The sequence below is a fragment of the Eleutherodactylus coqui genome, unplaced genomic scaffold (genome assembly GCF_035609145.1).
Source record: "Eleutherodactylus coqui strain aEleCoq1 unplaced genomic scaffold, aEleCoq1.hap1 HAP1_SCAFFOLD_575, whole genome shotgun sequence".
Classification (NCBI taxonomy): domain Eukaryota; kingdom Metazoa; phylum Chordata; class Amphibia; order Anura; family Eleutherodactylidae; genus Eleutherodactylus; species Eleutherodactylus coqui.
The window spans coordinates 290-10,000 of record NW_027102154.1 but is presented as its reverse complement, the minus strand read 5'-3'; positions in this window follow the sequence as shown (position 1 = coordinate 10,000).

The window sequence follows — 9,711 nt, the reverse complement described above, 5'->3', positions numbered from 1 at the left end:
AAAAGGGGGGAAGTCAAAAAAGCACCCCCGGCAGATGTATGCAGAGTTGGGCTGATGGGTGACGGAGAGCGGGCTGTTGGCAGCTGTGTGGTGGCTGCTGGCAGCCGTGTGCTGGCTGCAGGGGTGGGCCTGGGCGGCTGCGGAGGGCCCCCTGAGTGCACCTACCAGTAGGGGCTGATGACCCAGGCTGAGCCTCCGATGTGCCCGGGCAGGACACCCAGGAGGCGGGGAGCACCCCCCGCTGAAGTCCATGGCAGTTGGCAGAGGCGAGTCTTGGGGGAAAAAACGACAAAGTCCAAACGCTCCAGGCGCCGGGCAGGGTGGCGGACCCGGCTGGCCAGGCCGGCGGGGGCTGCGGCTGCCGGGGCTGAGCCGAGTATTAGTGCATGTCCTGAGAACCGGGAAGGGGACAAACCGGTGGCTCCAGGCCGGGTTGGAGTTCCAGGAGGTCGGCCTGACTCTGGAGGTTTTCCCCTTAGCTTTTCCCCATAGGCCAAAAGGGGGGAAGTCAAAAAAGCACCCCCAGCAGATGTATGCAGAGTTGGGCTGGGGGGTGACGGAGAGCGGGCTGTTGGCAGCTGTGTGGTGGCTGCTGGCAGCCGTGTGCTGGCTGCAGGGGTGGTCCTGGGCGGCTGCGGAGGGCCCCCTGAGTGCAGCTACCAGCGGTGGCTCAAGACATTGCCTGAGCCTCCGATGTGCCCGGGCAGGACACCCAGGAGGCGGGGAGCAGCCCCCGCTGAAGCCCACGGCAGTTGGCAGAGATGAGTCTTTGAAAAAAACGACAAAGTCCAAACGCTCCAGGCGCTGGCCAGGGGTGCGGACCGGGCTGGCCGGGCCGGCGGGGGCTGCGGCGGCCGGGGCTGAGCCGAGTGTTGACGCATGTCGTGAGAACCGGGAAGGGGACAAACCGGTGGCTTCAGGCCGGGTTGGAGTTCCATGAGGTCGGCCTGACTCTGGAGGTTTTCCCCTTGGCATTATCCCATAGGCCAAAAGGGGGGAAGTCAAAAAAGCACCCCCAGCAGATGTATGCAGGAGGGGCTGGGGGGTGACGGAGAGCGGGCTGTTGGCAGCTGTGTGGTGGCTGCTGGCAGCCGTGTGCTGGCTGCAGGGGTGGGCCTGGGCGGCTGCCGAGGGCCCCCAAAGCGCACCTACCAGCAGTGGCTCAAGACCCAGGCTGACCCTCCGATGTGCCCGGGCAGGACACCCAGGAGGCGGGGAGCAGCCCCCGCTGAAGCCCACGGCAGTTATCAGAGATGAGTCTTTGAAAAAATGACAAAGTCCAAACGCTCCAGGCGCTGGCCAGGGGTGCGGACCGGGCTGGCCGGGCCGGCGGGAGCTGCGGCTGCCGGGGCTGAGCCGAGTGTCGATGCATGTCGTGAGAACCGGGAAGGGGACAAACCGGTGGCTTCAGGCCGGGTTGGAGTTCCATGAGGTCGGCCTGACTCTGGAGGTTTTCCCCTTGGCATTATCCCATAGGCCAAAAGGGGGGAAGTCAAAAAAGCACCCCCAGCAGATGTATGCATAAGGGGCTGGGGGGTGACGGAGAGCGGGCTGTTGGCAGCTGTGTGGTGGCTGCTGGCAGCCGTGTGCTGGCTGCGGGGGTGGGCCCGGGAGGCTGCGGAGGGCCCCCTGAGTGCACCTGCCAGCGGTGGCTCAAGACATTGCCTGAGCCTCCGATGTGCCCGGGCAGGACACCCAGGAGGCGGGGAGCAGCCCCCGCTGAAGCCCAGGGCAGTTGGCAGAGATGGGTCTTTGAGAAAAAATGACAAAGTCCAAACGCTCCAGGCGCTGGCCAGGGGTGCGGACCGGGCTGGCCGGGCCGGCGGGGGCTGCGGCGGCCGGGGCTGAGCCGAGTGTCTATGCTTGTCCTGAGAACCGGGAAGGGGACAAACCTGTGGCTCCAGGCCGGGTTGGAGTTCCAGGAGGTCGGCCTGACTCTGGAGGTTTCCCCCCTGGCTTTTCCCCATAGGCCAAAAGGGGGGAAGTCAAAAAAGCACCCCCGCCAGATGTATGCAGATGGGCTGGGGGGTGACGGAGAGCGGGCTGTTGGCAGCTGTGTGGTGGCTGCTGGCAGCCGTGTGCTGGCTGCAGGGGTGGGCCTGGGCGGCTGCGGAGGGCCCCCTGAGTGCACCTACCAGCGGTGGCTCAAGACATTGCCTGAGCATACGATGTGCCCGGGCAGGACACCCAGGAGGCGGGGAGCAGCCCCCGCTGAAGCCCACGGCAGTTGGCAGAGACGAGTCTTTGAAAAAAAATGACAAAGTCCAAACGCTCCAGGCGCTGGCCAGGGGTGCGGACCGGGCTGGCCGGGCCGGCGGGAGCTGCAGCTGCTGGGGCTGAGCCGAGTGTCGATGCATGTCGTGAGAACCGGGAAGGGGACAAACCGGTGGCTCGAGGCCGAGCTGGAGTTCCAGGAGGTCGGCCTGACTCTGGAGGTTTTCCCCTTAGCATTTTACCATAGGCCAAAACGGGGGAAGTCAAAAAAGCACCCCCAGCAGATGTATGCAGAAGTGGCTGGGGGGTGATGGAGAGCGGGCTGTTGGCAGCTGTGTGGTGGCTGCTGGCAGCCGTGTGCTGGCTGCAGGGGTGGGCCTGGGCGGCTGCCGAGGGCCCCCAAAGCGCAGCTACCAGCGGTGGCTCAAGACATTGCCTGAGCCTCCGATGTGCCCGGGCAGGACACCCGGGAGGCGGGGAGCAGCCCCCGCTGAAGCCCACGGCAGTTGGCAGAGATGAGTCTTTGAAAAAAACGACAAAGTCCAAACGCTCCAGGCGTGCCGGCCAGGGGTGCGGACCGGGCTGGCCGGGCCGGCGGGGGCTGCGGCGGCCGGGGCTGAGCCGAGTGTCTAGGCATGTCCTGAGAACCGGGAAGGGGACAAACCGGTGGCTCCAGGCCGGGTTGGAGTTCCAGGAGGTCGGCCTGACTCTGGAGGTTTTCCCCTTAGCTTTTCCCCATAGGCCAAAAGGGGGGAAGTCAAAAAAGCACCCCCGGCAGATGTATGCAGAGTTGGGCTGGGGGGTGACGGAGAGCGGGCTGTTGGCAGCTGTGTGGTGGCTGCTGGCAGCCGTGTGCTGGCTGCAGGGGTGGGCCCCGGGCGGCTGCGGACTGCCCCCTGAGTGCACCTACCAGCGGTGGCTCAAGACATTGCCTGAGCATACGATGTGCCCGGGCAGGACACCCAGGAGGCGGGGAGCAGCCCCCGCTGAAGCCCACGGCAGTTGGCAGAGGCGAGTCTTGGAGAAAAAATGACAAAGTCCAAACGCTCCAGGCGCTGGCCAGGGGTGCGGACCGGGCTGGCCGGGCCGGCGGGGGCTGCGGCGGCCGGGGCTGAGCCGAGTGTCTATGCATGTCCTGAGAACCGGGAAGGGGACAAACCGGTGGCTCCAGGCCGGGTTGGAGTTCCAGGAGGTCGGCCTGACTCTGGAGGTTTTTCCCTTAGCTTTTTCCCATAGGCCAAAAGGGGGGAAGTCAAAAAAGCACCCCCAGCAGATGTATGCAGGAGGGGCTGGGGGGTGACGGAGAGCGGGCTGTTGGCAGCTGTGTGGTGGCTGCTGGCAGCCGTGTGCTGGCTGCAGGGGTGGGCCTGGGCGGCTGCTGAGGGCCCCCTGAGTGCAGCTACCAGCGGTGGCTCAAGACATTGCCTGAGCCTCCGATGTGCCCGGGCAGGACACCCAGGAGGCGGGGAGCAGCCCCCGCTGAAGCCCACGGCAGTTGGCAGAGATGGGTCTTTGAGAAAAAATGACAAAGTCCAAACGCTCCAGGCGCTGGCCAGGGGTGCGGACCGGGCTGGCCGGGCCGGCGGGAGCTGCGGCTGCCGGGGCTGAGCCGAGTGTCGATGCATGTCGTGAGAACCGGGAAGGGGACAAACCTGTGGCTCCAGGCCGGGTTGGAGTTCCAGGAGGTCGGCCTGACTCTGGAGGTTTTCCCCTTAGCATTTCCCCATAGGCCAAAAGGGGGGAAGTCAAAAAAGCACCCCCAGCAGATGTATGCATAAGGGGCTGGGGGGTGACGGAGAGCGGGCTGTTGGCAGCTGTGTGGTGGCTGCTGGCAGCCATGTGCTGGCTGCGGGGGTGGGCCTGGGAGGCTGCGGAGGGCCCCCTGAGTGCACCTGCCAGCGGTGGCTCAAGACATTGCCTGAGCCTCCGATGTGCCCGGGCAGGACACCCAGGAGGCGGGGAGCAGCCCCCGCTGAAGCCCACGGCAGTTGGCAGAGATGGGTCTTTGAGAAAAAATGACAAAGTCCAAACGCTCCAGGCGCTGGCCAGGGTTGCGGACCGGGCTGGCGGGGCCGGCGGGGGCTGCGGCTGCCGGGGCTGAGCCGAGTGTCGATGCATGTCGTGAGAACCGGGAAGGGGACAAACCGGTGGCTCCAGGCCGGGTTGGAGTTCCAGGAGGTCGGCCTGACTCTGGAGGTTTTCCCCTTAGCTTTTTCCCCATTGGCCAAAGGGGGGAAGTCAAAAAAGCACCCCCAGCAGATGTATGCAGAAGGGGCTGGGGGGTGACGGAGAGCGGGCTGTTGGCAGCTGTGTGGTGGCTGCTGGCAGCCGTGTGCTGGCTGCAGGGGTGGGCCTGGGCGGCTGCGGAGGGCCCCCTGAGTGCACCTACCAGTAGGGGCTGAAGACCCAGGCTGAGCCTCCGATGTGCCCGGGCAGGACACCCAGGAGACGGGGAGCAGCCCCCGCTGAAGTCCACGGCAGTTGGCAGAGACGCGTCTTGGAGAAGAAACGACAAAGTCCAAACGCTCCGGGCGCCGGCCAGGGGGGCGGACCCGGCTGGCCGGGCCTGCGGGAGCTGCGGCGGCCGGGGCAGAGTCGAGTGTCAGTGCAGGTCGTGAGAACCGGTATGAGGGTAATCCTGGTCGCTCCGGGCCCAGCCAGGGTACCAGGGAGGCGGAAGGAGCGGGCGTGTTTCCCCTGATAGCGCCGACGACGGTAAAATAAGGCCTCGCAAAACGTCACCACGAACACCTTGTCGGGGTATATGGGAACGAGCGGTGTGCGGTCTTTGACAAAGTGACAGTATGTCTCAAAAAAAGCTCCCTCCCGGCAGATGTGCGCGGACGGGCCTGGCTGGTGACGGAGAGCGGGCTGTTGGCAGCGGTGTGCTGGCTGCAGGGGTGGCCCGGGGCGGCTGCGGAGGGCCCCCTGAGTGCACCTGCCAGCGGTGGCTCAAAACCCCCGCTGAGCCTCCGATGTGCCCGGGCAGGACCCCAGGAGGCCGGGCACAGACCGCAGCCTGCCCCCTTGCCGTCCGATGAAGCTTGCACGGTCAGAAAAGTTTCAAAGTCCCAACGGGGAGAGAGTGTTGACGGCGAGGGGGTGCTGGCTGCTCCAGGGGCCGGGAGGGAGGCCCTGGAGGTCGGCCTGGGGGCGCGGAGGGGCCCCCGTGTGTCCCTGAGCGTCCCCCGGTCTTTGGTCGAGAGGGGGTCTCAGCCGCTAATGTGCCCGCCCGGGTACGCAGGGAGTCCGGCCTGGGGCGAGTGGAGCAGCCCCCGTGTGTCCCCGAGCGCCCCCCCCCCGGTCTTTGGTGGAGAGGGGGTCTCAGCCGCTAATGTGCCCGCCTCAGGGAGTCCGGCCTGGGGCGAGTGGAGCAGCCCCCGTGTGTCCCTGAGCGTCCCCTGGCGTTTGCTGAAGAGGGGGTCTCAGCCGCTAATGTGCCCGCCCGGGTACCTAGGGAGGCCGGCCTGGGGTGAGTGGAGCAGCCCCCGTGTGTCCCTGAGTGTCCCCCGGTCTTTGGTCAAGAGGGGGTCTCAGCCGCTAATGTGCCCGCCTGGGTACCTAGAGAGGCCGGCCTGGGGCGAGTGGAGCAGCCCCTGTGTGTCCCCGAGCGCCCCCCGGTCTTTGGTGGAGAGGGGGTCTCAGCCGCTAATGTGCCCGCCTGGGTACCTACAGAGGCCGGCCTGGGGCGAGTGGAGCAGCCCCTGTGTGTCCCCGAGCGCCCCCCGGTCTTTGGTGGAGAGGGGGTCCCAGCCGCTAATGTGCGCGCCTCAGGGAGTCCGGCCTGGGGCGAGTGGAGCAGCCCCCGTGTGTCCCCGAGCGCCCCCCGGTCTTTGGTGGAGAGGGGGTCCCAGCCGCTAATGTGCCCGCCTCAGGGAGTCCGTCCTGGGGCGAGTGGAGCAGCCCCCGTGTGTCCCCGAGTGTCCCCTGGCGTTTGCTGAAGAGGGGGTCTCAGCCGCTAATGTGCCCGCCTCAGGGAGTCCGGCCTGGGGCGAGTGGAGCGGCCCCCGTGTGTCCCTGAGTGCCCCCGGTCTTTGGTGGAGAGGGGGTCTCAGCCGCTAATGTGCCCGCCTCAGGGAGTCCGGCCTGGGGCGAGTGGAGCAGCCCCCGTGTGTCCCCGAGCGCCCCCCGGTCTTTGGTGGAGAGGGGGTCTCAGCCGCTAATGTGCCGGCCTCAGGGAGTCCGGCCTGGGGTGAGTGGAGCAGCCCCCGTGTGTCCCCGAGCGCCCCCCGGTCTCTGGTGGAGAGGGGGTCTCGGCCGCTAATGTGCCCGCCTCAGGGAGTCCGGCCTGGGGCGAGTGGAGCAGCCCCCGTGTGTCCCCGAGCGCCCCCCGGTCTCTGGTCGAGAGGGGGTCTCGGCCGCTAATGTGCCCGCCTCAGGGAGTCCGGCCTGGGGCGAGTGGAGCAGCCCCCGTGTGTCCCCGAGTGCCCCCCGGTCTCTGGTCGAGAGGGGGTCTCAGCCGCTAATGTGCCCGCCTCAGGGAGGCCGGCCTGGGGCGAGTGGAGCAGCCCCCGCGTGTCCCTGAGCGCCCCCGGTCTTTGGTCGAGAGGGGGTCTCAGCCGCTAATGTGCCCGCCTGGGTACCCAGGGAGGCCGGCCTGGGGCGAGTGGAGCAGCCCCCGTGTGTCCCTGAGCGTCCCCCGGTCATTGGTGGAGAGGGGTTCTCAGCCGCTGATGTGCCCGCCTCAGGGAGTCCGGCCTGGGGCGAGTGGAGCAGCCCCCGTGTGTCCCCGAGCGCCCCCCGGTCTCTGCTCGAGAGGGGGTCTCAGCCGCTAACGTGCCCGCCTCAGGGAGGCCGGCCTGGGGCGAGTGGAGCAGCCCCCGGGTGTCCCTGAGCGCCCCCTGGCGTTTGCTGAATAGGGGGTCCCAGCCGCCAATATGGCCGCCCGGGGTGGCCCTGTGCAGCCCCCGTGCGCCCCTGAGTGTTTTTCAGTATCTGGCTGAGACACCCCCTGACCCTCCGACGGTGTCCGTTTGGAGTGCCTGGTGCCTGGGCACCCCCTGAGTGTTTTTCAGTATCTGGCCGAGACACCCCCTGACCCTCCGCCGGTGTCCGTTTGGAGAGCCTGGTGCCTGGGCACAGACCGCGGCAGCTCCCGCTGGCCGCATTGACAGAGTGCTGAAAAAATGACAAAGTCCGAAAATGCCTGAGAACCGGGAAGGGGACAAACCGGCGGCTCCAGGCCGAGCCGGAGTTCCAGGAGGTCGGCATGATTTTGCCGGTTTCCCCATAGGATGTGCCAAGTTGCCAAAATGGGGGAACTCAAAAAAGCACCCCCGCCAGATGTATGTAGGGGGGCTGGATGGTCGATAGGGAGTGGGTGTCTGGCAGCAGGGGCCACCCCGCGCAGGTGCCCCGGGGGGCCCGCGGGGGGCCCCCGAAGACACCCCCCCCAGCACTCGCTCAAAACCCCGTCCGAGCCGCCCGCGCTGCCCGGAGGGAGTCCCGGGAGGCCGGGCACGGCCCGCGGGTCTCTCCCTCTGCCCCCCGGTGAGGTTTGCACGGGGGGGAAAAGTTTCAAAGTCCCAACGGGGGCGAGAGACGGTGCGGCGAGGGGTGTCGGGCTGCTCCGCGGACCCGGGGGAAGCCCGGGGAGGGCGGCCTGAGGGCGCGGAGGGCCCCCTGAGAGTGCCTACGGGTAGTGGGTGAGAAACCCTGCCTGTCCGCCCCACGGGGCCGGGCAGGACACCAGGAGGCCGGGCAGAGCCCGCAGCTTACCCCCTTGCCGTCCGATGACGCTTGCACGGTCGGAAAAGTTTCAAAGTCCCAACGGGGGGAGAGTGTTGACGGCGAAGGGGTGCTGGCTGCCCCTGGGGCCGGGCTGGAGCCCCTGGAGGTCGGCCTGGGGGTGTGGAGGGGCCCCGTGAGAGCACCCAACAGTAGTCGCTCAAGACAATGCCTGAGCCTCCGGTGTGCCCGGGCATGAACCCCAGGAGGCGGGGAACAGCCGTGGCAGCCCCTGCTGAAGTCCTTGGCAGTTGGCAGAGGCGAGTCTTGGGGGAAAAAATGACAAAGTCCAAACGCTCCAGGCGTGCCGGCCAGGGGGGCAGACACGGCTGGCCTGGCCGGTGGGAGCTGCGGCTGCCGGGGCTGAGCCGAGTGTCAATGCATGTCATGAGAACCGGTATGAGGGTAATCCTGGTCGCTCCGGGCCGAGCCCCGGTTCCACGAAGGCGGAAGGAGCGGGCCTGTTTCCCCTGATAGCGCCGACGGCGGTAAAATAAGGCCTCGCAAAACGTCAGCACGAACACCTTGTCGGGGTATAAGGGAACGAGCGGTGTGCGGTCTTTGACAAAGTGACAGTGTGTCTCAAAAAAAGCACCCCCGGCAGATGTGCGCGGACGGGGCTGGCTGGTGACGGAGAGCGGGCTGTTGGCAGCGGTGTGTGCTGGCTGCAGGGGTGGCCCGGGGCGGCTGCGGAGGGCCCCCTGAGTGCACCTACCAGTAGTGGCTCAACACCCTGGCTGAGCCTCCGATGTCCCCGGGCAGGACCCCAGGAGGCCGGGCACAGACCGCCGCTTGCCCCCTTTGCCGTTTGACGAAGCTTGCACGGTCGGAAAAAGTTTCAAAGTCCCAACGGGGAGAGAGGGTTGACGGCGAGGGGGTGCTGGCTGCTCCAGGGGCCGGGGGGAGCCCCTGGAGGTGGGACTGGGGGTGTGGAGGGGCCCCCTAGGAGCACCCAACAGTCGTGGGTCAAGACCCTGCCTGAGCCTCCGGTGTTGCAGGGAAGGACACCCAGGAGGCGGGGAACAGCCGGGGCAGCCCCCCTTGCAGTTGAACAAAGTTTGAGGAGACAAGTCATGAAAATGACAAAGTCCAAACGCTCCAGGCGTGCCGGCCAGGGGGGCGGACACGGCTGGCCGGGCCGGCGGTGGCTGCAGCTGCCGGGGCTAAGCCGAGTGTCGATGCAGGTCCTGAGAACCGGGAAGGGGACAAACCGGTGGCTCCAGGCCGGGTTGGAGTTCCAGGAGGTCGGCAGGACTCTGGAGGTTTTCCCCTTGGCATTTTCCCATTGGCCACAATGGGGGAAGTCAAAAAAGCACCCCCAGCAGATGTATGCAGAGGGGCTGGCTGGTGATGGGGAGCGGGCTGTTGGCAGCGGTGTGCTGGCTGCAGAGGTGTGCATGGGCGGCTGCGGAGGGCCCTCTGAGTGCACCTGCCAGCAGTGGCTCAAAACCCTGGCTGAGCCTCCGATGTCCCCAGGGAGGACCCCAGGAGGCCGGGCACAGACCGCAGCCTGCCCCCTTGCCGTTTGATGAAGCTTGCACCGTCAGAAAAGTTTCAAAGTCCCAACGGGGAGTGTTGAGGGCGAGGGGGTGCTGGCTGCTCCAGGGGCCGGGGGCAACCCCTGGAGGCTGGGCACGGACCGCGGCACACCCCCCCTTGCAGTCGAACAAAGTTTGAGGAGACAAGTCATGAAAATGACAAAGTCCAAACGCTCCAGGCGCCGGCCAGGGGGGCGGACCCTGCTGGCTGGGCCGGCGGGGGCTGCGGCTG